Source organism: Ovis aries, chromosome 3 (assembly GCF_016772045.2).
Source record: "Ovis aries strain OAR_USU_Benz2616 breed Rambouillet chromosome 3, ARS-UI_Ramb_v3.0, whole genome shotgun sequence".
NCBI lineage: Eukaryota > Metazoa > Chordata > Mammalia > Artiodactyla > Bovidae > Ovis > Ovis aries.
The window spans coordinates 119,201,059-119,226,742 of NC_056056.1; the positions used below are offsets into that span (position 1 = coordinate 119,201,059).

Genomic DNA, 25,684 nt, shown 5'->3' on the forward strand with positions numbered 1-25,684 from the left:
ATTGCATACTATATTCCCTTTATCATATAGCTTACCATATTTATTTTGGGGTAACTTCCTATTTTTTATTTACCTTCTCAATTGTAAGCTCCCTGGAAGTAGTGTTCATATTGATCACTGTTCTGTTTGTAGCAAGTAGAATAATGTTTGAATTTTATTCATTCTAAACATTTCTTGAGCATATGTGATACGACATCATTATCCTAGCTCTTACCTGAAAACTGGGCTCAATTCTTGGTGGGTGTTGAACCAGCAGACACTAGTAAATCAAAGTTCACGAGAAGAAAGGATTTATCCTTACTTGCAGCAAGTAAGGGGATCACCAGGGATCTTTCCCAAAGCAGTGTCTCCCTGAACAGTAATAGTGAAGAAGTTTTAAGTCAAGTTCAGTTCAGTTCAGTTCAGTCACCCAGTCGTGTCCGACTCTTTGCGACCCCATGAACTGTAGCATGCCATGCCTCCCTGTCCATCACCAACTCCCGGAGTTCACCCAAACCCATGTCCATCGAGTTGGTGATGCCATCCAACCACCTCATCCTCTGTGGTCCCCTTCTCCTCCTGCCCCCAATCTTTCCCAGCATCAGAGTCTTTTCAAATGAGTCAGCTCTTTGCATGAGGTGGCCAAAGTATTGGAGTTTAAGCTTCAACATCAGTCCCTCCAATGAACACCCAGGACTGATCTCCTTTAGGATGGACTGGTTGAATCTCCTTGCAGTCCAAGGGACTCTCAAGAGTCTTCTCCAACACCACAGTTCAAAGGCATCAATTCTTTAGCGCTCTGCTTTCTTTATAGTCCAACTCTCACATCCATACATGACTACCAGAAAAACCGTAGCTTTTACTAGATGGAACTTTGTTGACAAAGTAATGTCTCTGCTCTTTAATATGCTGTCTAGGTTGGTCATAACTTTCCTCCAAGGAGTAAGCGTCTTTTAATTTCATGGCTGCAATCACCATCTACAGTGATTTTGGAGCCCAGAAAAATACAGTCAACCACTGTTTCCACTGTTACTTTCTATTTGCAATGAAGTGGTGGGACCGGATGCCATGATCTTCGTTTTCTGAATGTTGAGCTTTAAGCCAACTTTCACTTTCCTCTTTCACTTTCCTCAAGAGGCTCAAGGATGGTGTAATCTGCATATCTGAGGCTATTGATATTTCTCCCATAAATCTTGATTCCAGCCTGTGCTTCTTCCAGCCCAGCATTTCTCATGATGTACTCTGCATGTAAGTTAAATAAGCAGGGTGACAATATCCAGCCTTGACGTACTCCTTTTCCTATTTGGAACCAGTCTGTTGTTCCATGTCCAGTTCTAACTGTTGCTTCCTGACCTGCATACAGGTTTCTCAGTAGGCAGGTCAGGTGGTCTGGTATTCCTATCTTTTTCAGAATTTTCCACAGCTTGTTGTGATCCACATAGTCAAAGGCTTTGGCATAGTCAATAAAGCAGAAATAGATGTTTTTCTGGAACTCTCTTGCTTTTCCATGATCCAGCGGATGTTGGCAATTTGATCTCTGGTCCCTCTGTGTTTTCTAAAACCAGCTTGAACATCTGGAAGTTCACAGTTCACATATTTAAGCCAAGGGTACGTGCATAGTCATGAAGGGGCTTTAGCAAAGTGAATTCAGCATAGAATTGAGGCAAAATTCAATAGAATCCATCATTTAGTTGATTGAAATCAAGAGGATCAGAAAATAAACTTTACTTTTTAGAGAAATTTTAAAGCAAGTTCCCATATACCCCCTGCCCCAGCATATGCACAGCCTCCCCCACTATTGACATCTTGAAACAGAGTGGTACATTTATTATAGTCTATGAACAATCTATATTGCTTGTACTCACCCAAAGTTCATTTCAGTATCATCTAGGAAAAAGTAGCCTCACTGCCTTAGAAACCATCTGTGCTCTGACTGTTTATTCCTCCCTCTCCTACAACCCCTAGAACCACTTTTTGTTCATTTTTTACTGTGTATATAGTTTTACCTTTTCCAGATGTCACATAGATGAAATCATACTTCGTCTAGTCTTTTTAGATTGACTTCTTTCACTTAGTAATATGCATATAAAGTTTCCTCTGTCTTTTCATGACTTGACAGCTCATTGGTTTTTAGTGCTGAATAATATTCTATTGTCCAGATATACTGTGGTCTCTTTATCCATTCACCTCCTAAAGGACATCTTGGTTCCTTCCAAGTCTGGGCAGTTATGAGCAGAGCTGCTATAAATATCAGTGTTCAAGTGTTTGTGTGGACATAGTTTTCAACTCATTTGGTTAAATGCCTGATTGCTGGATTGTATGGTAAGATGTTTAGCTTTTGTAAGAAGTGCCAAACCCTCTTCTACAGTATCATTCATTTTACATTTCACTTCCCATTGCTCCACATCCTCATTGGTTTTTCATGTTGTCAGTGTTTTGGAATTTGGCCATTCTAATACATGTGTAATGGTATCTAATTGCTTTAATTTTAATTTCCCTTATGACATATGATGTGGAATATCTTTTCAAATGCTTATTTGCCTCTACATATCTTCTTGGTGAGGTGTCTGCAAGTCTTTGGCATTTTTCAGATAGGATATTTGTTTTCTTATTCCTGACTTTAGGAATTCTTTGCGTATCTTATATAATAGCCATTTACCAAATATATCTTTTGCAAACATATTTTTTCCACTCTGTGGCTTACCTGCTCTTTCTCTTGAAATTGTCTTTTACAGAGCAAAGTTTTTTTAAACTGTAATGAAGTCCAGGTTATCATTTATTTCTTCCTTTGATCATACCTTTGGTGTTGTATCTCAAAGTCACTGGCATACTCAAGGTCATCTAGATTTCCTCCTATATTATCTTCTGGGGATCTTATAGTTTTGTGTTTTACGGTAGGTCAGTAACCTATTTTCAGTTAATTTTTGTGAAGGATATAAAGTCTGTGTCTTAATTTACTTTTTTGCATAGGGATGTCCAGTTGTTCTAGCACCGTTTGTTGAAGGTGAATCTTTATTCCATTGTATTATCTTTGCTCCTTTGTCAGAGATCAGTTAACGATATGTAAATCTATTTCTGAGATTTTTATTCTCTTCCATTGACCTATTTGTCTTTTATTTCACCAATACCACACTGTCTTAGTTAATGTAGAATTACAGTAAGTCTTTTTAAAATTAATTCATTTATTTATGGCTGTGCTGGGTCTCCGTTGCTGCGCAGGCCTTGCTCTAGCTGTGGTGAGCAGGAGCTTCTCTCTTGTTGCGTTGCAGGCTTCTTATCGTGGTGGCCTATGTTGTTGCAGAGCATGGGCTCTCGGGCACGCAGGCTTCAGTCGCTGTGGCACATGGGCTCAGTGGTCATGCCTCCTAGGCTCTAGGGCACAGGCTGAGTATTTGTGGTGCACGGGTTTAGTTGCTCCGTGGCACCTGCTGCTGCTGCTGCTGCTGCGTCGCTTCAGTCGTGTCCGATTCTGTGTGACCCCATAGATGGCAGCCCACCAGGCTCCCCTGTCCCTGGGGTTCTCCAGGCAAGAACACTGGAGTGGGTTGCCATTTCCTTCTCCAATGCATGAAAGTGAAAAGTGAAAGTGAAGTGCCTCAGTTGTGTCCAGCTCTTTGCCACCCCATGGACTGCAGCCTATCAGGCTCCTCCGTCCATGGGATTTTCCAGGCAAGAGTACTAGAGTGGGGTGCCATTGCCTTCTCCATGTGGCATGTGAGATCTTCTGGGGATCCAACCCAGGTCTACTGCATTGCAGGTGAATTCTTTACCACTGAGCCACCAGGAAAGCCCTATAGTAAGTCTTGAAGTCAGGTAATTTATTCTCCTCCTTTCACATTGTGCTGACTACTTAGGTCTTTTATGTCACCATATATATTTTAGAATCAGTTTCCTGATACCTGCAAAATAACTTACTGAGATTTGGGTTGGTATTGTACTGCATTTATAGATCAGGTAGGGAAGAACTGACATCTTTAGTTTCCTATGTGAGAATATGGAATATTTCTCCATTTATATTTACTTCTTTGAGTTTTTTGATCAGAGTTTGATAGTTTACATATATAGATTTATCCATATTTTATTACATTTAATAGTATTTTTAAAAATTTAGTCATTGAGCTATTTCCAATATTTTAAAAACTATCTACCTTTCCAGCTAGACTGTTAGCTGCATAAGATCAAAACCAATGACTGCACTGTTTACTGCTATATGTCTGCTGCTGCTGCTAAGTTGCTTCAGTTGTGTCCGACTCTGCGCAACCCCACAGATGGCAGCCCACCAGGCTCCCCTGTCCTTGGGGTTCTCCAGGCAAGAATACTGGAGTGGGCTGCCATTTCCTTCTCCAATGCATGAAAGTGAAAAGTGAAAGTGAAGTCGCTCAGTCGTGTCTGACTCTTAGCAACCCCATGGACTGCAGCCCACCAGGCTTCTCCATCCATGGGATTCTCCAGGCAAGAATACCGGAGTGGGGTGCCATTACCTTCTATATGTCTAGTGGCACATAATAGATACCTAAGATTAAAAGTATTTATTAAATAAATGAAATAATGAATGCCATATGAGCTGAAATATGTTGTTAATACTAGAGTTTTCTCCACAACTTTCTCACCTCAAATGAATAGTATATCTACATTGTATTAAATTACCCCTTGTCAGTGACCTGTTCCAAAAAGAATATGACCATTCTCTTCCATGAAATGTTAGAAGTGCGAGAAGACTCTAGTGAAGATATTTCTACTCTTTAAAGAACCTTCTTTGTAGGCTTGTTACTGGATCTGAATCCAGTACCTGGAAATTACACAGCCACTTTATTTCATGTGCCAGCATGAAGACAACATGAAGGATGGAAGTACAGAAAGACTGAGGAAAAAAGGAATCCCAAACCGGTCCTTGACAAATGTAAGTAAGCTGCTGAGTCAACCAATGCGGAGTCTTTTCCTCTGGATGCTTTGTTCTGTGAGATAGTCAATATCCTAGTTATTTAAGCTAATTTTAGCCTCTGGATTATCAGAAAAAGCTGGACATTTAAAAATTGGGTTAGTTTGAAATTTTCCTGTTTGACATCTGTTGTTATTTAGTCACGAAGTTGTGTTTGACTATTTCCGACCCCAAGGACTATAGCCCACCAGGCTCCTCTTGTCCATGGGATTTCCCAGGCAAGAATACCAGAGTAGGTTGCCATTTCCTTCTCCAGGGGATCTTTCTGACCCAGGGATTGAACCTACTTCTCCGGCATTGCAGGCAGACTCTTTACTGCTGAGTGACCAGGGAAGTCCGTTAGAGGTCTACTTAAGCTAAAAGCAAATAACCTCAACTGGGTAGAAGCATACAAATCCTGGTACTTCCAGGCTGACACTAGTTGATATATTCACCTTCTTCTCACATCCATTTACAAGAGTATACTGGGTTCTTTTGTTCTGCCCTAGGTCATCTTTGAAAGTATCTTGAATACTTACAGTATCACTTCAGTCGCTGGATCAGTTCAGTTCAGTTCAGTCGCTCAGTCATGTCCGACTCTTTGTGACCCCATAAATCACAGCACGCCAGGCCTCCCTGTCCATCACCAACTCCCAGAGTTCACTCAGACTCACTTCCATTGAGTCAGTGATGCCATCCAGCCATATCATCCTCTGTTGTCCCCTTCTCCTCCTGCCCCCAATCCCTCCCAGCATCAGAGTCTTTTCCAATGAGTCAACTCTTCGCATGGGGTGGCCAAAGTACTGGAGTTTTAGCTTTAGCATCATTTCTTCAAAAGAAATCCCAGGGCTGATCTCCTTCAGAATGGACTGGCTGGATCTCCTTGCAGTCCAAGGGACTCTCAAGAGTCTTCTCCAACACCACAGTTCCAAAGCATCAATTCTTCAGCGCTCAGCTTTCTTCATAGTCCAACTCTCACATCCATACATGACCACAGGAAAAACCATAGCCTTGACTAGACGGACCTTAGTCGGCAAAGTAATGTCTCTGCTTTTGAATATGCTGTCTATGTTGGTCATAACTTTCCTTCCAAGGAGAAAGAGTCTTTTAATTTCCTGGCTGCAATCACCATCTGCAGTGATTTTGGAGTCCAAAAAGATAAAGTCTGACACTGTTTTCACAGTTTCCCCATCTATTCCCCATGAAGTGATGGGACCAGATGCCATGATCTTCGTTTTCTGAATGTTGAGCTTTAAGCCAACTTTTTTACTCTCCTCTTTCACTTCCATCAAGAGGCTTTTAGTTCCTCTCCACTTTCTGCCGTAAGGGTGGTGTCATCTGCATATCTGAGGTGATTGATATTTCTCCCGGCAATCTTGATTCCAGCTTGTGCTTCTTCCAACCCAGCGTTTCTCATGATGTACTCTGCATATAAGTTAAATAAGCAGGGTGACAATATACAGCCTTGACGTACTCCTTTTCCTATTTGGAACAAGTCTGTTCCATGTCCAGTTCTAACTGTTGCTTCCTGACCTGCATACAGGTTTCTTAAGAGGCAGGTCAGGTGGTCTGGTATTCCCATCTCTTTCAGAATTTTCCAAGTTTCTTGTGATCCACACAGTCAAAGGCTTTGGCATAGTCAATAAAGCAGAAATAGATGTTTTTCTGGAACTCTCTTGCTTTTTCGATGATCTAGCATTTGTTGGCAATTTGATCTCTGGTTCCTCTGCCTTTTCTAAAACCAGCTTGAACATTTGGAAGTTCACGGTTCACATATTGCTGAAGCCCGGCTTGGAGAACTTTGAGCATTACTTTATTAGCGTGAGAGATGGGTGCAAATGTGCGGTAGTTGGAGCATTCTTTGGTATTGCTTTCTTTGGGATTGGAATGAAAACTGACATTTCCAGTCCTGTGGCCACTGCTGCGTTTTCCAAATTTCCTGGCATATTGAGTGCAGCACTTTCACAGCATCACCTTTCAGGATTTGAAATAGCTCCACTGGTATTCTGTCACCTCCACTAGCTTTGTTCGTAGTGATGCTTTCTAAGGCCCACTTGACTTCACATTCCAGGATGTCTGGCTCTAGGTGAGTGATCACACCATCGTGAGTATCTTGGTCTTGAAGATATTTTTTGTACAGTTCTTCTGTGTATTCTTGCCACTTCTTCTTAATATCTTCTGCTTCTGTTAGGTCCATCCCATTTCTGTCCTTTATCGAGCCCATCTTTGCATGAAATGTTCCCTGGTATCTCTAATTTTCTTGAAGAGATCTCTAGTCTTTCCCATCCTGTTGTTTTCCTCTATTTCTTTGCATCGATCAGATAATACTAGGTAATTACATAGGTATTTTTGTTTATCCAAGTGTAATGTTATATATGTATTATCTTTTTTAAAATCCAGGCTATAATACTTATCACCACCTTAAATTATTGAGTTATAAAAAGAATGACCTCAAATTAAAACTTCATAAAAAAATACCCTTATATAATAAGCATCTGCTCACATAGCCTTGTCTTTTTCACTTTTAATTATCAGATTCCTCTATACTCAGACACACATACACCACCATAATCTCTTTTTATAAACACTCTTTTACTCCACCAATTATCTTTGTGTTGCCTGTATAACTTTGAAATGAAGGGAATTTGAACTGTTAAATGGGTTAAAAGGTTAATTGCCTAATCTTGATTTCTTTTCTAAAAGGACTATTTTTACCTATACAAGTTTCCTATCTGGAAGCTAGGAATCTTTTGAAATATGCTTAAATGAATCAGTCTTATCTCAAAGGTTAACTACTTTTACGTAATTATTCTAGTTTCTTGGCAACTGGTATCTGTCTTTTTGGGCTACTATGTTTGGAAAACTATGATCTCTAAGCTTTGTTTCTATCAAATATTTTGGGAAAATATGATGGAAAAATGTCATAAACATTTGAATAAGCCTTGTATATTTCCTTCTTTTCAAGATGCTTGCAGTCTGAAAATAAATTTAAAAATCTGAAAAATTAGAACTATTTAAGGAATTATTCTATTTCTATTTTTATTAAATATTTAGGATGACAAAGTGGCCCTTCAAAGGTGTTAGAAAAATATTTCATTTGCAATAATTTACATAAGAAAAATGTTTGAGATATCCAAGTATAGTTTTTGGAAGTCCTGGTGAAAAAATGCATTTATTCTCAGCATACCATTAACATTTAAGCATCTTATGTTCAGTAATGGGAATTTGAAACATTCATGCCTTAAATTAGTGTTATTAGTTATTAGTTTGAATGTTCATAGTTTGTTTACATGATAAAAATAGAGCTAGTATTGATTTTATTGGGCTCAGCTTCCTGAGTTTCATCCTAAATGATCATCCTTTCATTTTTACACATTTGATATCTTTGATTTGGATTCAGGGATATTTAAAATATACTGTTTCTTTGTGATATTAAAGCACTACACTGAAGAAGTGACATTTAAGAACTTGATTCCACTCCTGTATAATTTTTAGGAACTTATAAAAATAGAGAAAAACCTGAAGCAGTGCTGTCAGAGTTAATATCCTTGTTAAATTATTTTTTTCTTTTACCAGTTTAAAAGACAGGTCCTTAGTTAGTGCATTTTAATTCTTCTTTTCTTTATAAAATAATCTCTTTTATTTAGGAAGAGACCTAAGTCAGTGTTTAGACATTTCCATGATGAAAAAGTAGTGGAAAGAAAAGCACTAAATGGGATTGTCAGGAAGGGAAGAAAAAAGCCAAAATAGGGCCTGAAGGCATAAGGGCAGGAAAAAGTGAAATAATAAGAGAGAAAGAGAAACATTAGAATTAGAGGATAAATAGCACAAAGAAAAATGCCTGTGTTTCAGATGCCTAAAGTGTGCCAGGTTAGGGTAAAATTCATTGGTGGATGAGGTGGTGACTAAAGAGAAGGAGCAAATGGGGTTGACTGAGTTAGGGTGGGAGCAGTTATTACCTCATGAGAATGTTTATGTGGCTTGTCCTTAAAGGCCAATAAACTACCATGTGACCTGGCTGTCATGGAGCAAGAAGCAAAATGGGTCAATATATCACAACAACTCTAAGTCGAAAATTGCTTCATTTCCGGTGTCTTTGGTCTTCTAAAAAGAAAACAAAACAAAACAAATGTATAAAAATACAAAAGAGTATATTTAGAGTGTAAAACAATGTTTCTCAAATCTAATTACAAGTTAGAATCACTTGGAAAACATTCGAACCCAAACATCTCAGGATAAATCAATCAGTGCCAGGGCATCAAGTTTTGTGTCTTGTTCTTGGTTTTTAAAGCTCTTCAGATGATTCCAAAGTACAGCCTGGATTGAGAGCCACTAGCCAAAAGAATGACTATAAGATTAATACTCATATATCCATCACAAGCTTAGGATATATAACATTACCAATTCCTTTGAAGGCCTCTGCATTTCTCTAACAGAATTACTGCTGCTTCTCAGCCCAGATACACAAAGGCATATATATCCTTCACTTTGTATTAATCATTCTTTGCTTTTCTATCATGCATCTCCAAATATTTTAATTTTTAGCTTTTAGGTCTTAGATCTTTTTATAAATGGAGTTATACTAAGTATGAAGCTTCCCAAGTGGTACTAGTAGTAAAGAACCCACCTGCCAATGTAGGAGACATGGTTTTGATCGCTGGGTTAGAAACATCCCCTGGAGGAGGGCACGGCGGCTCACTCCAGTATTCTTGCCTGGAGAATCCCTGGACAGAGGAGCCTGGTGGGCTAAAGTCTATGGGGTTGCAAAGAGTTGGACATGACTAAAGTGACTTAGCAGGCATGCATACTGAATATACCACTGGTGCTGCTAAGTCGCTTCAGTCGTGTCTGACTGTGCAACCCCAAAGATGGCAGCCCACCAGACTCCTCTTTCCCTGGGATTCCCCAGGCAAGAATACTGGAATGGGTTGCCATTTCCTTCTCCAATGCATGCATGCACGCTAAGTTGCTTTAGTCGTGTCCGACTCTGTGCGACCCCATGGACAGCAGCCTTCTAGGCTCCTCTGTCCACAGGATTCTCTAGGCAAGAAAACTGGAACGGGTTGCCATTTCCTTCTCCCATACTGAATATACTATTTTACATAAAGTATTTCATGGAATTACATTTTCTTGATGATTCTATTTGATACATGTAGTTACTATTCATTTCACTGTTGAATAATATTTGTTGTATGAACAGAAACCAGTTGATTGTAATATCTTGTGGTATCTTCTTAATATCATCTATAAATCTGGCGGATGCTTTTTTTTGTCTGCTGATCACAAAGAAATCTTACAAGGCTGTAAGTGTGGGTTAAGGCAGCAGGGGCAATACAGCAGGATGTGCTGCTATGTAGACATTTAAACCATCTGCTCATTCAGCTTACTTGGGCGCTTGTAGACTTGCTTTAGTTTGACATATTTGTACCATTTTCACTTGGTTTTGAATTACTGCTTTGCTTGACTGAACTAAAACTGGGTAGATCAGTTGAAAAAAACAATCCATGACATGTTTCAAGATCTCTGGATGCTGTCCGGTCAGATAATCAATCTTTTTCTAGGCCCAGTAACAAGGGTAAAACCAGGATACAGTTTTACTTCTATCTCTTGGGGGTCAGCAGTGTGATTCTCCTATTTGGCTTGGCTAAAGGCTCTGTGCGAAGATTTGACTCATTGGAACAGACTCTGATGCTGGAACGGATTGGGGGCAGGAGGAGAAGGGGGCGACAGAGGATGAGACGGTTGAATGGCATCACCGACTCCGTAGATATGAGTTTGAGTGAATTCCGGGAGTTGGTGATGGACAGGGAGACCTGGCGTGCTGTGATTCATGGGGTCACGAAGAGTCAGACACGACTGAGCGACTGAACTGAACTGAAAGGCTCTGTACAAAGCCCTTCTGGCCCTGGACACTTTAAGTGTCATTTGAACTTGCTGGGTCATAAAATCCAATTGATAAACATGTTTCAGTTTCACTACGGTTAGACTTCATGTCGTTTTCTTTTACTTTAAGCCCCATAACTCTCAGACTTACAGTTACTTGTTTAATGGATCAGTACAGAATACTCAAATATGACTTTTGCCTTTGGAATCCAAAAATGCCTGATAAATATTATGACTTCTTCAGTGCTAAGTGAGGCTGTGTATGACAGTTTTTCTTTTTTGTATGTGTGTGTGTGTTTTTTTTCATTTCACATATGATATTTTATATGTTTCAATGCCATTCTCCCATATCAGACAGTTTTTCTTTGAAGGGATTTTGCTGGCACTCTATAGACCAATTAACCCCTAGAAATTTGACCATGATGCTGGGCCCCAGAAATGATACAGAGCTTATTTCCTTCTGGTACTGATAACCTCCTAAACTGAAAGGCTCTGTACAAAGCCCTTCTGGCCCTGGACACTTTAAGTGTCATTTGAACTTGCTGGGTCATAACCCCCTAAAGTGCTAGGCTTGTTACATCCTGCTCAGCAGATCAGGTTGGTGTGGTGACAACAAGACAGTGAACTGGTGGGTGGTGGGGAGGTGGGGGATGGACAAGAAAGTGAGCTAGTTCTCTGCAGGCCGATTGTGGTAGAGAATATTACAACTGAAATAGCTCTGAGGCTATGCAGTGAAGATGCACAAGGCCCATGATGGCGGTAGGCTCTTTGGATGTCCTCTCCTCCAGGCTGCTGATGCCTAGCCCACACTGGATATCCCAGGACTGTTTCCTTCCTTAAGATTCCCTTAGCACCCTGTACTGAGAAAGCTTCACATCAAGCTCATTTTGAAGGAGAAAATCCTCAGCGGGTCTGCTATTTGTCCCTGCCTATACGGAAGGGGACATTCACAGCTGAGAGGAAATACAAGGAAAACTGGCACAATAGGCACTTTGCTGTTTAGCAAGAGAGACAGAAAGCCTCTGTCAGTTGATGCCAGCTAACCTCTGTCATCCACCACTCTGCTCCTAGCACAGTGGACTCAGGCATGAAATAGCAATGGTGGCCAGGATGAAGTCTGCATGGCTCCCATTCACCAGGGCTGCCACCATGGAATGTTTTGCTTGCCAGCAAGAGACCCATGTTGTACCTCAGAATGGTCCCATCCCTCAAGGAGACCAAAGAATTAATTGGTAGGAAATTGAGTACACCAGATTCCTTACATCTTGGAAGTCAGTGTTTGTCTAGATCTGATACATATTTCCTACGTGTTTAACTTGCCTTCAGAGAACCTTAGCCAGCACCCCTCTATAAGAGTTTATTGTTGTTGGATTCACTGATATGTGATTTAACATGCCTCATACCAGGAATCCCTCTAATGCAAAGGAGCTGGAGCTATGAGCACATGACTTGAGATCCAATGTTTCTATAACCTACGCAACCACTCAGAAACTTCTGGCTTGATAGAGCAATGGAGTGGATTGTAAAGGCGCAACCTGAATGTTATCTTAGGGATGATACTCTGCAAGGACAGGCCTCCTTCTCCAGGGCACAGCATACACTCTAACTAGCAACGATGAAAAATGCTCAGTCCTAATTAATCTCAGTGTAAGGAGCCAGAACCAAATACTGGAAATAGGAGTGGACTCACAGACCATCATTCTCCATGATCCACTTGGAGATTTTATGTTAACTGAATCCCCAACACTTAAGTTTATAGAGAGCCTGGTTCCCAGGGAAGGCATGTTTCCATCAGGGGACACAGATTCCTAAGAAATTTTATTCCATGGTTGCCATCTAATCACTTTGGATTCCTCATTCCAAGAGACCAGTAGATGAGAAAAGAAATCGCTATATTGGCAAGGGTAATTGACTCTAGTTCTCTGCTACAGACTGAAGGTGGTAAGAATGTATTTACCGCTCGGATGATCCGGGTGTATGTCCTTCGTCATTTCTTTGCCCAGTGTTGATGGTGAGTGAATACGAGCAGCAGCCGCAGCTGAAGGAGGGCTTAGTGAATGATGCTTAGAACAAGTGTTTGTCACCCCTCACCAAAAGCACCTAAACCAGTAGATGTGGTAGCCAAGAGTGAGTCGGGAATTGTCAGTAGAGTGGGAAGACAATGAATGTCAACTGTATCTCTAGGAACTGTTGCAACTGTGAGGGCTGTAATATGTCCACTAATTTTGCCCTGGCAAATTTACATAGAAGAGATAAACTGGAGTCCAGGAGGAATTGTTTCCAGGTAGGGGAACTTATATGAAGCGGGTAGCTCCAAGTGTGGGTGCTTGTGGAGGCGGTGGGGAACCATCCCGAATCCAGGTTCTGCATCATTCCCCTAGCCACTGGGATTGTTGATTCCTGACAACTCACAGCTGAGGCCCATCTCGGCATGGCCGTCAGCCAAAGAGCTGGGCTTTGCCTAAGTTTATGGGGCCTTCTCAGAGGCAGCTGCCTTCAATGACAGGTCAGAATGGAAGTAAAAGTGGCCAGCTTCCTTGCCTCAATTCAGGACCTCTCTGAAGGGCCATCCCAGTTCCAGAACTTGTACAAGATTGATAAAGCCCTCTCTTGCAATTGCATTTCAGTTCAATCTCTCCCTCTCAATCATGCTTCACTCGCTAACAATGCTTTTCTAGAGAGCTCTCACTATTAAATCTCATGAAGGCAGATCTTTTCCTCAAAGTGTTTTCTCTGGGGTACCTGAACAAAAACAATGTCCCAGGGGCTTTTATATGTTCATGTGTATACTTTCCCATTCCTTTTGGTTTGTTTTCAGTTTTTAAAAAACCTCATTCCTAGTTCACTGAAAACACTAGCACCTAGTTCTACTTCACTTTTTTTCAGCTGCCTTCAGTCTCCTGTTTCAACTCATCTATTAATTTCTTAGCATCAGGTATTTTCTTTTTTTATTTATGAAATGTTCATTGGATTCTCTTTTATAGATTTTAATCCTCTGTTAAATTCTCCACTCTTTGATCTACTTTGCCTCTCTTTTTCTCCATGTTTTTTAATATTTACCCAGAGGTGTTTGACAATCCTTGTTTGCCAACTCCAGTATTTGGCTCACTTCTCCTTTTCTCATGAGAGTTGGTCATATTTTCTTGTCTTCACGCTTCTAGTACTTTCTTAGTTCATGTTGGTGCTTTAACTCTCGATATGCTTTAACATTATGTTATTTTCCTTTATTGATAAAGAGTGAGGATCGAAACTCCTGAATCCAATCAGACATTAATTAAAGTCGGGGCTGGGTTTCTGTTTTGGGTAGACCCAGCCCACCTCCGCAATACCCCTGCTTCTGTTTGCTGTGCTCCTTCTCTGCCTGCAGAGTTTTGATTCTAAGTCGGTATATCTCTGTCTCCTCCAGTTTGGAAGACTGCAGAAAATTCAGCTATGTCCTTCAGAGACCTTAGCTCAGCTCTTTGGTCTTCCTGCTTACATTACTTCAAAATAGGACCTCTTCCTTGAAGGTAAGAGGATATACCTGGTGGTATATTGAGTTAGGTTACTTCCATCTGGAAATTTCACATTGCATTCAGGAAGCTTTCCACCTAGTTTCTCAGCTTCCTGTTTAGCACAAAATTTAGCAAATGTTCTTTGGGGAGAGTGGTTATGAGTTTGAAACCTCCCAGGTCTCCAGTTTATCACACTAGTCCTGCAGAATCACTGAAATTTTGCTAGTTTCTCTTTTCTGTAGCCTGGTCCCAGAGTTTCCAAGCTGGAGACTCCATAAGCACCTGGAATCAGAAAATGCCTGCACGGGAAAGAGAAAAATCCTTGTTAAAAAAAAAAAAATAAATAAAGAGTTTTTCTTCTTTCTGGAATTTTAGTCTGTTGCTTCTGAAGTTCCCTGATGCTTTAAAAATATTATATTTATAATTTATTTGGCTTTGTCTAGTTTTAAAGCAAATGTGCTTTTTTGTTTTGACCTATTCTAAAGCAAAACTCTCTTTGTCATTAGTTTTTAACTCCATTAATTATACATTGTTAATATTATGGTTTGGTAAGATCAAGCATTCAATGATTTATTTGAATTAGATTCATTTATTACAACCTAGTGTTATTATTTTTTTTATGGTCAGTTTCTTTCTTCTTGAATCCCTTTCTTTAGAAGTTCCTTTTAAGAAGCATTTGTTGATGGTAATAATGTTAGTAAATGTTTGCATAAAAGTGTCTTTTTTCACCCCAATTCTTAAAATATGGTTAAATTGAATATACACTGAATGTTTTTTTTTTTTTTTCTCTTTAAGATTTAATGCAACTCTCTCTTGCCTTCCATTGTTGAGAAATAAATTGGTGGTGTAATGTAAGCACTTTGTACAGGTTTTGTTTTTCTTTTGGGCTTTTAAATCTTTTTATATATGGTGTTTTCCAGTTTCCTTGGATGGCTCTGACTGCAGATTTATTTATTTCATTGCGCTTAGGATGTATTTGGCTTCCTGAATCTAGGATTCTTTAATCAATTCTGGAAAATATTATTATGTCTGAATATCCCTTTCTCCTTTTCCCTCTAGCTCTCCTAGAAGTCCAATGAAGTGTTTATCATATTGCTTCATTTCATCTTGTAAATCTTTTACTTTCATCTGTATTTTGCATCTCTTCCCCTAAGTTTTGTTAGGGATAATTTCTTCTGACCTACCTACCAGCTTACTAGTTCTGTTTAACTATATCTGTTTCTGCTGTTTAATTGATTCAAAGAGATTTAAGTCTCCAGAGATTCTGGTACTATTTTTAATTACTAAGGTCAGATTTTATAAACATATTTTAGAACACATGACTATCTTATTTTAGCCCTTTTATATTTTATATGTTTTTTCCTGAGCTACATTCTAAATATTAGTTTCATATCTTTCAATTCATTCTCTCTTCAGAATGTAATTAGTGTTTAATCCAGAGTTTCTAAATTCAATATTGCATTTTTATTTCTAGAAGTTACATTGAGTTCTTTCCAAATCTGCATTGCAAATTTAGAAACTTTGTTACTGTTTAATTATAATTTTAGTGTTTCATTTTAATATAGTATTTTCTTAACAGAAACATTTATATTATCCCGTGATAATTTTAACAATGGTAGCTTTTGCTTTTCTACTTCTATAGTTTATTGTTTTTGCTCTCTTGTGCATGGTCGTTTGTCTCCTTACATGTTTTATTATTTTACTTGTAATATCCTGGAATTATATCTTTGAGAATATTTGATCCTAGATTTAAAGTCTGTTTGTAGAGAGAGAATTTGTGTTTCATCCTCAAGGTACTTGGGGACTCTCAAAAACTTTGAGACTATTCTAATTTTTTGCGTGGACTTTTCTTTTTTCCCCCACAACACCTGTGAATATTAATTTCAGTGCTATATCCTATTGAGGGCAGGTATTCCAATTATTTGTCTCTGTGGAGCAAACTTTGTTTTTTTCTTGTTGAATTATTTTAATCAAAATCATTAGGCTAAATGTAGTTAAAAATAAACTCCCAAATTTCAATGGCTTAACAGAATGAAATTTTATGCCTTATGCCAAGTCTGATGTGAAGGGAGCTTTCCTCCCACATTTTTAAACATTACAATGTGAAATATGTTACCTCTAGAAAGCCAGGTCTGGGAATGGAGAACATCATTCCCACCCACATCCTACTTGGCCAGCATGCTGTCATGCCGTGCCCCAAAAGCGGCAAGGAAGGCTGGGAAGTGGTCCTTCTCTGGTGCCCAGGAAGAGAAAGGATTATGGTCAATATGTAATATTGTTTCTGTCCCATGCAGCGATGTTGAAAGCTGGTCGGGTGTCTAGCACTATGTCAAAGTCTCCATTCTGACTTTCCAACTTGCAGAGAACCTAAGCTTTCTGTTTAACACTTAGGCTCTGAGGCTTGTGGTCAGTTAAAATCACATCCTTGGGAATGCCATTTTTAGTGTTTCAGTGCTTTATGGGTTTGTACTTTGACAATTCTGGCTTCAGAGAATTTCCCTTATTCTTCTGCCAGCTCATCAGTGAATTTGTATTAAGGGTTTTTATTTGTTTTTAATGAGTACTCATGCATTCTTTGTAGGTGTTCTGTACCAGGAAGATTTCTTAGGACAACTAGTCGGACGTATTGCTAAAACTGAAAGTCAACCTCAATTTGTTAGTTTATTTTGGCCCCAACTGATAGCCATACACTGTGATTTCTTGTATGGAAGAAGAAACTGGGAGGTTTCCTCATTTTGAAAACATCTGAAATGTTAGGGCTGCCAGATAACTGCTTTCTAGTCATACTGCCTCTCTCAATTTTATACTTTATGTGAGAATCCAAGCTATTCCCAGACTAAGTTGTTTGAATTGTTTCCAAAAGACTGCTGTTATCTAGTTTTCATTTTAGTCAGTACTATGTCATCTTTCTCATTATTGTTCTTTCAAGATGTCCTTCAGGGACATTTAATCTGGGGAAGAAGAACTAATTTGATAACACAAGACAAGCTGATGCTTGAATAACATGGGTTTGAGTTGCATAGTCCACTGATATGCTGATTTTTTTTTTTTCTTTTTCTTAGTAAATATGACCCAAGTTAGTTGAATTCAAAGGTAAGGAGGAACTATGGATACAGTGCTGACTATAAGAAATCATGAGATTTTCGACTGTTCAGAGGTTTGGCATCCCTAACCCCCATGTTGTTTAAGGGTCAGCTGTAAATTCATAATTACCCACATTCCAGTTAAAACTAATATAAATGACATCAAATATTGAGTTTATAGTTAGTATTAACATTTCCTTTAAAAAAAAATAAAACTAAATAAAGTTCCCTTGTGGTAAAAACAGACTGAAGAATCAAGAATTAAGTGGTCCAATCCAAGATTATCCTATTGTGAGCTGTCATAGATCATGAACTAATTCAAATGTCATGTTTAATTACTTGTAAATTATTTTCTATTTTTTTGAAAGAAATGGTTACTGTGGCGTGGTTGATTTTATTTAGATTCCATTGTTATTGATCAAGGCTATGTATTCTCATATAGTGTTAAATTTCTTTTGCAAAAAAAAAAAAAAAGGTTTAAAGCTACTTTTGAAAATTTTTGCAGACTTTGAGAGGCAACATCAGATGAGCTCAGCTGAGGATTTTAGATTGAAATTAGCTTTAGTCTTGATAAAGTGTCCTGATAAAGTCTCTTGTGTTTTTGTTATATTTCTAAAAGAATTTCAATTTGAAAAATTTGTTTTAGCCCCAGTTTTCTTTCTGGTTTTATAAACTAACTTCAGGAACTCTACCATAAATGTTTGCTAAACAGTAGAATCAGTACTATATAAGGTAGACTTAAAAATTTTTCAGACTTTTTCTCGAATTATCTTTCAGACTTTCAAATAAACAGGTTGATAGTCCTTGTTCAAAATTATTATTTTTTTCTTTCTATACTGCTTCCTTTAAATGTTTCACTTTTCTTCCAATTACTAAGAAAAGTTGATTTTACGAATTTAATTGAGCTTACCTGTTGTAGTCTTAAATTCATGCTGCTGCTGCTGCTAAGTTGCTTCAGTTGTGTCTGACTCTGTGCGACCCCATAGACGGCAGCTCATCAGGCTCCCCTGTCCCTGGGATTCTCCAGGCAAGAATACTGGAGTGGGTCACCATTTCCTTCTCCAGTGCATGAAAGTGAAAAGTGAAAGTGAAGTCGCTCAGTCATGTCTGACTCGCGACCCCATGGACTGCAGCCAACCAGGCTCCTCTGCCCATGGGATTTTCCAGGCAAGAGTACTGGAGTGGGGTGCTATTGCCTTCGACGTGTACTCTAATACTGTTAAGGGAAACACACTGACTGAAACCACCCACCCTGGCCAGGCACCATAGTAACTATTTGCATGAGTTGTTTTATGACAGGAAGTCCGGGTAAGTAACACGGAATAAGCCACCACCAACCAGAAGAGTTTGGGAAAGGTCAAAAGGAGACACCGCATGTCCATCCACCTCACAGAATCCTTCTCACTGGCATCCATCTTGGCTGAACAAGGCGTGCACCACCAGGAAGGACTCTGAGTCAGAATGATTGGCCAAAGACAACCTGGAATCTAATACCATCACCATAAAACCAGAGACTGTGAGCCACGTGGCAGAGCTGTTCTCCTGGGTTCCCTTACCCTGCTGCTCTACACCCAGGTGCCCTTTCCCAATAAAATCTCTTGCTTTGTCAGCACATGTGTCTCCTCAGACAATTCATTTCTGAGTGTTAGACAAGAGCCCAGTTTCGGGCCCTGGAAGGGGTACCCCTTCCTGCAACAATACTATTGCCAGTTTAGTTATAAAAGGTAATTATTTTATTGCCTTTTAATTATTTTATTTCTTGAAATTTTTCCTGTCTTGAATTTTGACAGGTAATATTCCTTTGTTTTGCTTATTTCTTTCCATGACAGTATAGATTGTTGCATGAATAAGACACTGCAGCTTATAAATAGTACCTTTCAGTCCAATTAAAAGAGAACATGTATTAGTTAAGCAAATTATACTGAGTAAATTTGAGATCAAATTGACTTTATTAAATGATTCATGAATCTGATAGCAACCCATCTTTTAATAGTAAACAGACAGGTGCTCCAGGAAGTTTTACAATGTGGAAGGCTTCTCTAGAAATAGGGTGGGACAAGATTATTAACAACAACAACACAAGGACAGCAAAAATTGTTTCAGGCTAGGTCACCTTTCCTTAGTGGGAAGGGCAAAGAATCTTATCATGCAGATTACTTAATTATTGCCAACCAGGAAATTCCACACTGCTGACTTAAAATTCCATTCCTAGGAGAGGCTAAAACTGAATTTGGGTTGGATATTACAGTAAGTCTAGGTGAGCTTAGCAAAGTTTGGGGCTTGTTTCTTTTTAAAGTAATGTTTGCTTTTAAAAAAGAAATCCTGTTCTGTGGCCCTTGTGCAGGTTTTCTCTTAGACATTGTTTTGACTTTATTCACAGTTCCAAAAAGGTTTCCAACCTGCATCTTATAATTATTATGAAGGTGAAGGAATGTTTGCTGGTGAAAGCTAAATGGCAAAAGCTGAATGTAAAGTGTAAGCAACAGATGGGCAGCATAGACAGGGGAAGATAGAGGATTTGAGGAATGGATGACTACACTTGAATTGGAGAGTTCAGGAAAGATTCAAGGAGACAACAGGGCTTGAGATAATCTATTATTCTTTTCTTTTGTCTTCTCTTTGCTAAGCCACAAACTGCTAAACATTTTATGGGCAACTTATTTCTTTTGTAGTAGGATTATTTTACCAGGTTAAAAGTTGAAAAGGGAAACTCTTTATTCACATATCTAACATCTGGAAAAACAGATCCTATAATTCAAATAGGTAGAATTTTATATCTTAAGGGAAGCTTTGTCAATGGATCCCACTGAGATTCTTTCACCAGAAAAATTTCTATGAACATTTTACAATGTTTGACTGTTCTTGAAATGTATGCATTGGTCCCAGGTTAAGAATCACTAATATTTTAGTACCAACTGAATCAAATTTGAAAGTCTTAAGGAAGAAGGCTGTAATAAGAGTGAATGATTCAGGCACTTGAGTAGTTTCTGCCGTTTTTTCTGTGTATTTCTATAGCTTTGTCTATTATGTTATTCAGATTTGAAGTATTAAAAACTGTACTCATGTATTAGATACCCTAGATGAAATAAAGTATTCAGGGAAAGTCTAAGGAGAGAAGCTAAGGGAAGGAAGGTGGGGAAGTTTCCTGAGATCTAGAATAAACAACTTCTGACGAGAACTCTGTATATTAGTTTGCTACAACAACTTGGATGATGTCAATTGAAAGAAAAAAGTATCATGTGAGAGTTGTACGCTTTATTATTTGGGGCAAAATGAGGACTGTAGCCTGGGAGACAGCAATCTGGTAGCTCTGAGAGATAGCATTCCAAAGAGGTAGTGGGGAGGCCAGTTTATATGTGATTTTGGTGAAGGGGGAGTTCATTCAATCAAGCACATTTTTTTTTTGGGGGGGGGGGCAGAAGGTTACTGCTGGTCACAAGGAGTAGATTTCACCATGAAGGATTTTAGTGCCAATATTGAAGAAGGAATTCATAGGGCCTGAACTCCATCTTAGGCCTGTTCATGCTGATCATGCTTGGCCACCTTTCCAATGGACTCTGAACTCTGTGTTTAGTGCCTATGAAAACAACAACAGAAAGATAAGACCCCCTCCAGACAGGGGAACCTTGAAGATCGTATCTAGGTTACTCATCGCCTAAGAGAAAACATACACTAATCACCTCTTCCTCCAGACAGGCCATAAATTTTTCTGTATCTGTCGGAGTGTAACTTCAGGTTTATTGATTATTGGCTAATTGTTTGACTGTTTGAGCACATGAGTACATAGCACGTGAATGATGGGGTTATTGGGATTGTGTTTTCCTTGGTTTATGTAAGTCTCAAGGAATTTGGAGTGGTGGGTTCAGACCCATACACATGGGGTATAAAAGATTTTCACAAATGCTGGTTGGGAGACTAAGAGGAGACTCTGCCTTGGGCTCGCCGGTGTAATACACCTCACTCCACTATCTGCATTGTCCTTCTGAGTGAGTTTCTTTCCCAGAACACGTGGCTATAACAATATAGATACAAGAAGATGCAAGAATTGGATTCATAAAATCATCTCCTGAAAATATCTGTCTGAAGACCTGCTCTGCCAGTTTTTCTCAGAGTACAAGTTTGACTCATTCCTGGTCTCTTCCATGAACTTCTTATAGGGAGTGTTGAAGGTCAGCAGCTGTGAGGCTCATAATTTCATCCTTGTAAAGGAAGATGGCAAGTGCCAATTTGTAGATGGAAATGGCTTCAAAAAAGAAATGTATTGTCTCTCAGTTCTGGAGGCTAGAGGTCCAAGATCAAGGTTCCAGTTGATTCAATTTTTGGTGAGGAATTTCTTCCTGGCTTACAACCGGCCTCCTTTTAGCCATATCCCCAAATGGCCTTTCCTAAGTGCATGTATGGAGAGAGAGCACATTCCCTGATGTCTCTCCTTGTAGACATTAATCCTGTCAGAGCAGGACCCTACACTTAGGACCTCATTTAACCTTAATTGTTTGCTCAGAGGGCCCATTTGCAAATACAGCCATACTGAGAGTTAGGACTTCAACATATTAATTTGAAGAGGAGGGGAACAATTCATTTCATAATACTATATGTCTCATAGTTGGTTCTAAGTCAACAGGGAGTAGCCAGGGTGTTTTTCAAATTGTTTGAGTCACCTGTATTCAACTCATGTGACCAAATACAGATTCAGTTTCTGAAATCACATATTTACTGAAATAAAATTTTTAGTATTGATGCAAATATACCAATTCTAAATAATATCAGGTGATTAATTTATGCATCAAATACTGAGAATCATAACGTTATTGAAGAGCTGATACTAGTTGACATCAGCAATTTCCATCAGAGATGCTATTTTATTAAGCACTTATTAAACCGTTCCTGTGTATAGTTGCAACTGCTGAAGACATGCTTTTTTTTCCCTTCTAAGTTCTGGCTGGTCTAAAAATTAAATTTTCATGAGACAGATTAACAGGAGAAAAACATTTAATATGTATACATGGGAGAGACCTAGGAAAACTAACCCCTGAAAATGGCCAAAACCCTCACCTTAGATACCATCTTCAGCTAAACTTAAAGAGGATGTTGGGACAGTGGTTTGGGACTTTAAAGGGGAGAAAATCATATTAAGATGGAAAAACAAATTTTTGGTAACTAATTGTTTGTTGGGCCATGCAGAGACAGTGGGACAGAGTAGACTTTGATCCTAGCCCTTATCAAATTTCCCTACCATACCTGACCCATTTTCTTTGTGTGTATCTCTCTGACACCTCTCACATGAACAGGCCTTTTATCTAAATTCTTTTGAGAGAGTTAAGAAGCATATAACAAGGAAAACTTCCTGAGTCATTGTCATGTATTCATTCATTGGAGATTATTTTTATGTAATTTTATAAAAATTGTAGTTGTATTATATTAGTTTCAGATATACAACAGTGATGTGATGATTTTGTAGATTATACACCGCAGAAAGTTAATTCAATATTACTGACTCTGTTCCCTTTGTACATTATATCCTATGAATTATTTTATAGCTAGTAGGTTCCTCTTAATTCCATTCACCTATTTCACCCACTCTCAAACCCCTCCTCCCCTTGGAACAGTTTATTCTCTATACCTATATGTCTCTTTATGTTTTGTTCATTTGTTTTTTTAGATTCCAGATGTAAGTGAAAATATACAGTATTTGTCTTTCTCTGTCATATTTCACTTGCATAGTACCCTCTAGGTCCATCCATATTATTTCAAATTATAAGATTTCATTCTTTTTTATGGCTGACTATATGCAGGTCAGGAAGCAACAGTTAGAACTGGACATGGAACAACAGACTGGTTCCAAATAGGAAAAGGAGTACATCAAGGCTGTATATTGTCAACTTGTTTATTTAAATTCTGTGTAGAGTACATCACAAGAAACACTGGGCTGGAAGAAGCACAGCTGGAATTAAGATTGCTGGGAGAAATATCAATAACCTCAGATATGCAGATGACACCACCCTTATGGCAGAAAGTGAAGAGGAACTCAAAAGCCTCTTGATGAAAGTGAAAGAGGAGAGTGAAAAATTTGGCTTAAAGCTCAACATTCAGAAAATGAAGATCATGGCAAATAGACGGGGAAACAGTGGCAGACTTTATTTTTGGGGCTCCAAAATCACTGCAGATGGTGATTGCAGCCATGAAATTAAAAGATGCTTACTCCTTGGAAGGAAAGCTATGACCAACCTAGATAGCATATTGAAAAGCAGAGACATTACTTTGCCAACAAAAGTCCATCTAGTCAAGTCTATGGTTTTTCCAGTGGTCATGTATGGATGTGAGAGTTGGACTGTGAAGAAAGCTGAACGCTGAAGAATCATTGCTTTTGAACTGTGGTGTTGGAGAAGACTCTTGAGAGTCTCTTGGACTGCAAGGATATCCAGCCAGTCCATTCTAAAGGAGATCAGTCCTGGGTGTTCTTTGGAAGGACTGATGCTGAAGCTGAAACTCTAATACTTTGGCCACCTGATGCGAAGAGTTGACTCATTGGAAAAGACTCTGATGCTGGGAAGGGCAGGAGGAGAAGGCAATGACAGAGGATGAGATGGCTGGATGGCATCACCAACTCTATGGACATGAGTTTGGGTGAACTCTGGGAGTTTGTGATGGACAGGGAGGCCTGGCGTGCTGCGATTCATGGGGTCACAGAGTCGGACATCACTAAGTGACTGAACTGAACTGAACTGATTGTTCAACACTGTCTGTATGTGTGAGATATATATGTATAAAGATTTTATATATATATACTATTAATATATATTATTATTTGTTCATCTGTCTATGGATATGTAGGCGGACTTTCATATCTTGGCTACTGTAACTAAGACTGCTGTGAATATTGAGGTCCATGTATCATTTTGAATTAGTGTTGGGTTGCATGTATCATTTTGAATTAGTGTTTTCATTTTCTCTGGGTAGATACCCAGGAGTGGAATTGCTGGATCTTATGGTAGTTTTATTTCTAGCTTTTTGATTGTGGGCTGTGTTTGCATTTCTGATTTCGTATAGATTTGCAAGACAAAAATCATTGCTTCTCTTAAGCCTTGACTGCTTCTGCTTCACACTGTGTGATCTCAGACTATCCTACTGGCTCCCATTAGCATGTTTGATTATCAATGCTTGAAGTTGGCGGGTGGGGTTTACATGTCCTGTTTTATAATACCAGGGAGGGGTAATGTTCCTCGATGAGACAGGACACCCATCCTTATAACACAGTCATCCGAAAAGTAGACAGCCACATTACATGCTATGCTATGTTAAGTCGCTTCAGTCGTGTCCAACTCTGTGCAACCCCATACACGGCAGCTCACCAGGCTCCCCGATCCCTGGGATTCTCCAGGCAAGAACATTGGAATGGGTTGCCATTTCCTTCTCCAATGCATGAAAGTGAAAAGTGAAAGTGAAGTCGCTCAGTCATCCGACTCATCCATCCATGGGATTTCCCAGGCAAGAGTACTGGAGTGGGTTGCCATTGCCTTCTCCACATTACGTAAAGTCCATTGAAATACTTCCACTTCATTTTCATGAACTCTTATACCTCTAACCATTGCCTCCACTAGGACTCCGTTGACAAGTCTTGGTCTTACAGTACTGGGTAGGGAAAATGTTCCTGGTCAGACACAGCATCCATTGTCATGATACATTAAGATAATGTTGACATAACCTCTTCACATAACACCCATTTAAACATTCCAGCCTTTATAATCTTATCAGTCCTTGCATTTTTTAATCTAATTGTTTCTGGGTCCCACCAATGATTTTGGTAGCATAGCTCATGGGGTAACTACAGCAAAGATCCCTGTTAGCTTCTATTTTTAACTTTTACTTATTAATTTTTTAATTTATTGATGATTTGACCAGGGGTTGAACCTGTACCCCCTGCATTGGAAGGCAGAGTCTTAACCACTGGACAACTAGAAAAGTCATCCCAGGAAATGTCTCCTTTTTATTCCCAAGCCCTTTTACCCACTTCTGTATAAAAGGCCTTAGGTCACCAGGAGGGGTCAAGCCAATGGACCCTTTTTGTCAGTCTTTAATTTGACTAATCAGCCTAACTGCTACCCCTAAGTGAATGCTGGTTAGGTTTCTCACTGTAAACTTTGCCTTCTGGATTTTTAAGTTTCTCCAAACTGAGGTAAATAGAATGGACTTGATTCTTTGGACCCTTTAGTGTTAGGGGACCAGCATGGTATCCCTTTGGCCTACTCACTCTTCAGTTGTGCTATATTAAAACTTATGTTTTAACCCCTCAATGTTGGTTTTATTCACCCCATTTCTTAATAACCATA

The 25,684-nt window shown here is 39.1% G+C and overlaps 1 long non-coding RNA gene across 1 annotated transcript; it reads right to left on the reverse strand.

The window, feature by feature from the left end:
- Positions 1-9,031: 9,031 nt before the first annotated feature.
- Positions 9,032-18,592, reverse strand: LOC132659608 (uncharacterized). The gene is made up of 2 exons (XR_009600196.1): positions 18,268-18,592; positions 9,032-14,573 (listed from the first exon to the last, which is right to left on the reverse strand). It is a non-coding gene; the product is annotated as an uncharacterized LOC132659608 (long non-coding RNA).
- Between the last annotated feature and the right edge of the window lie 7,092 nt (positions 18,593-25,684).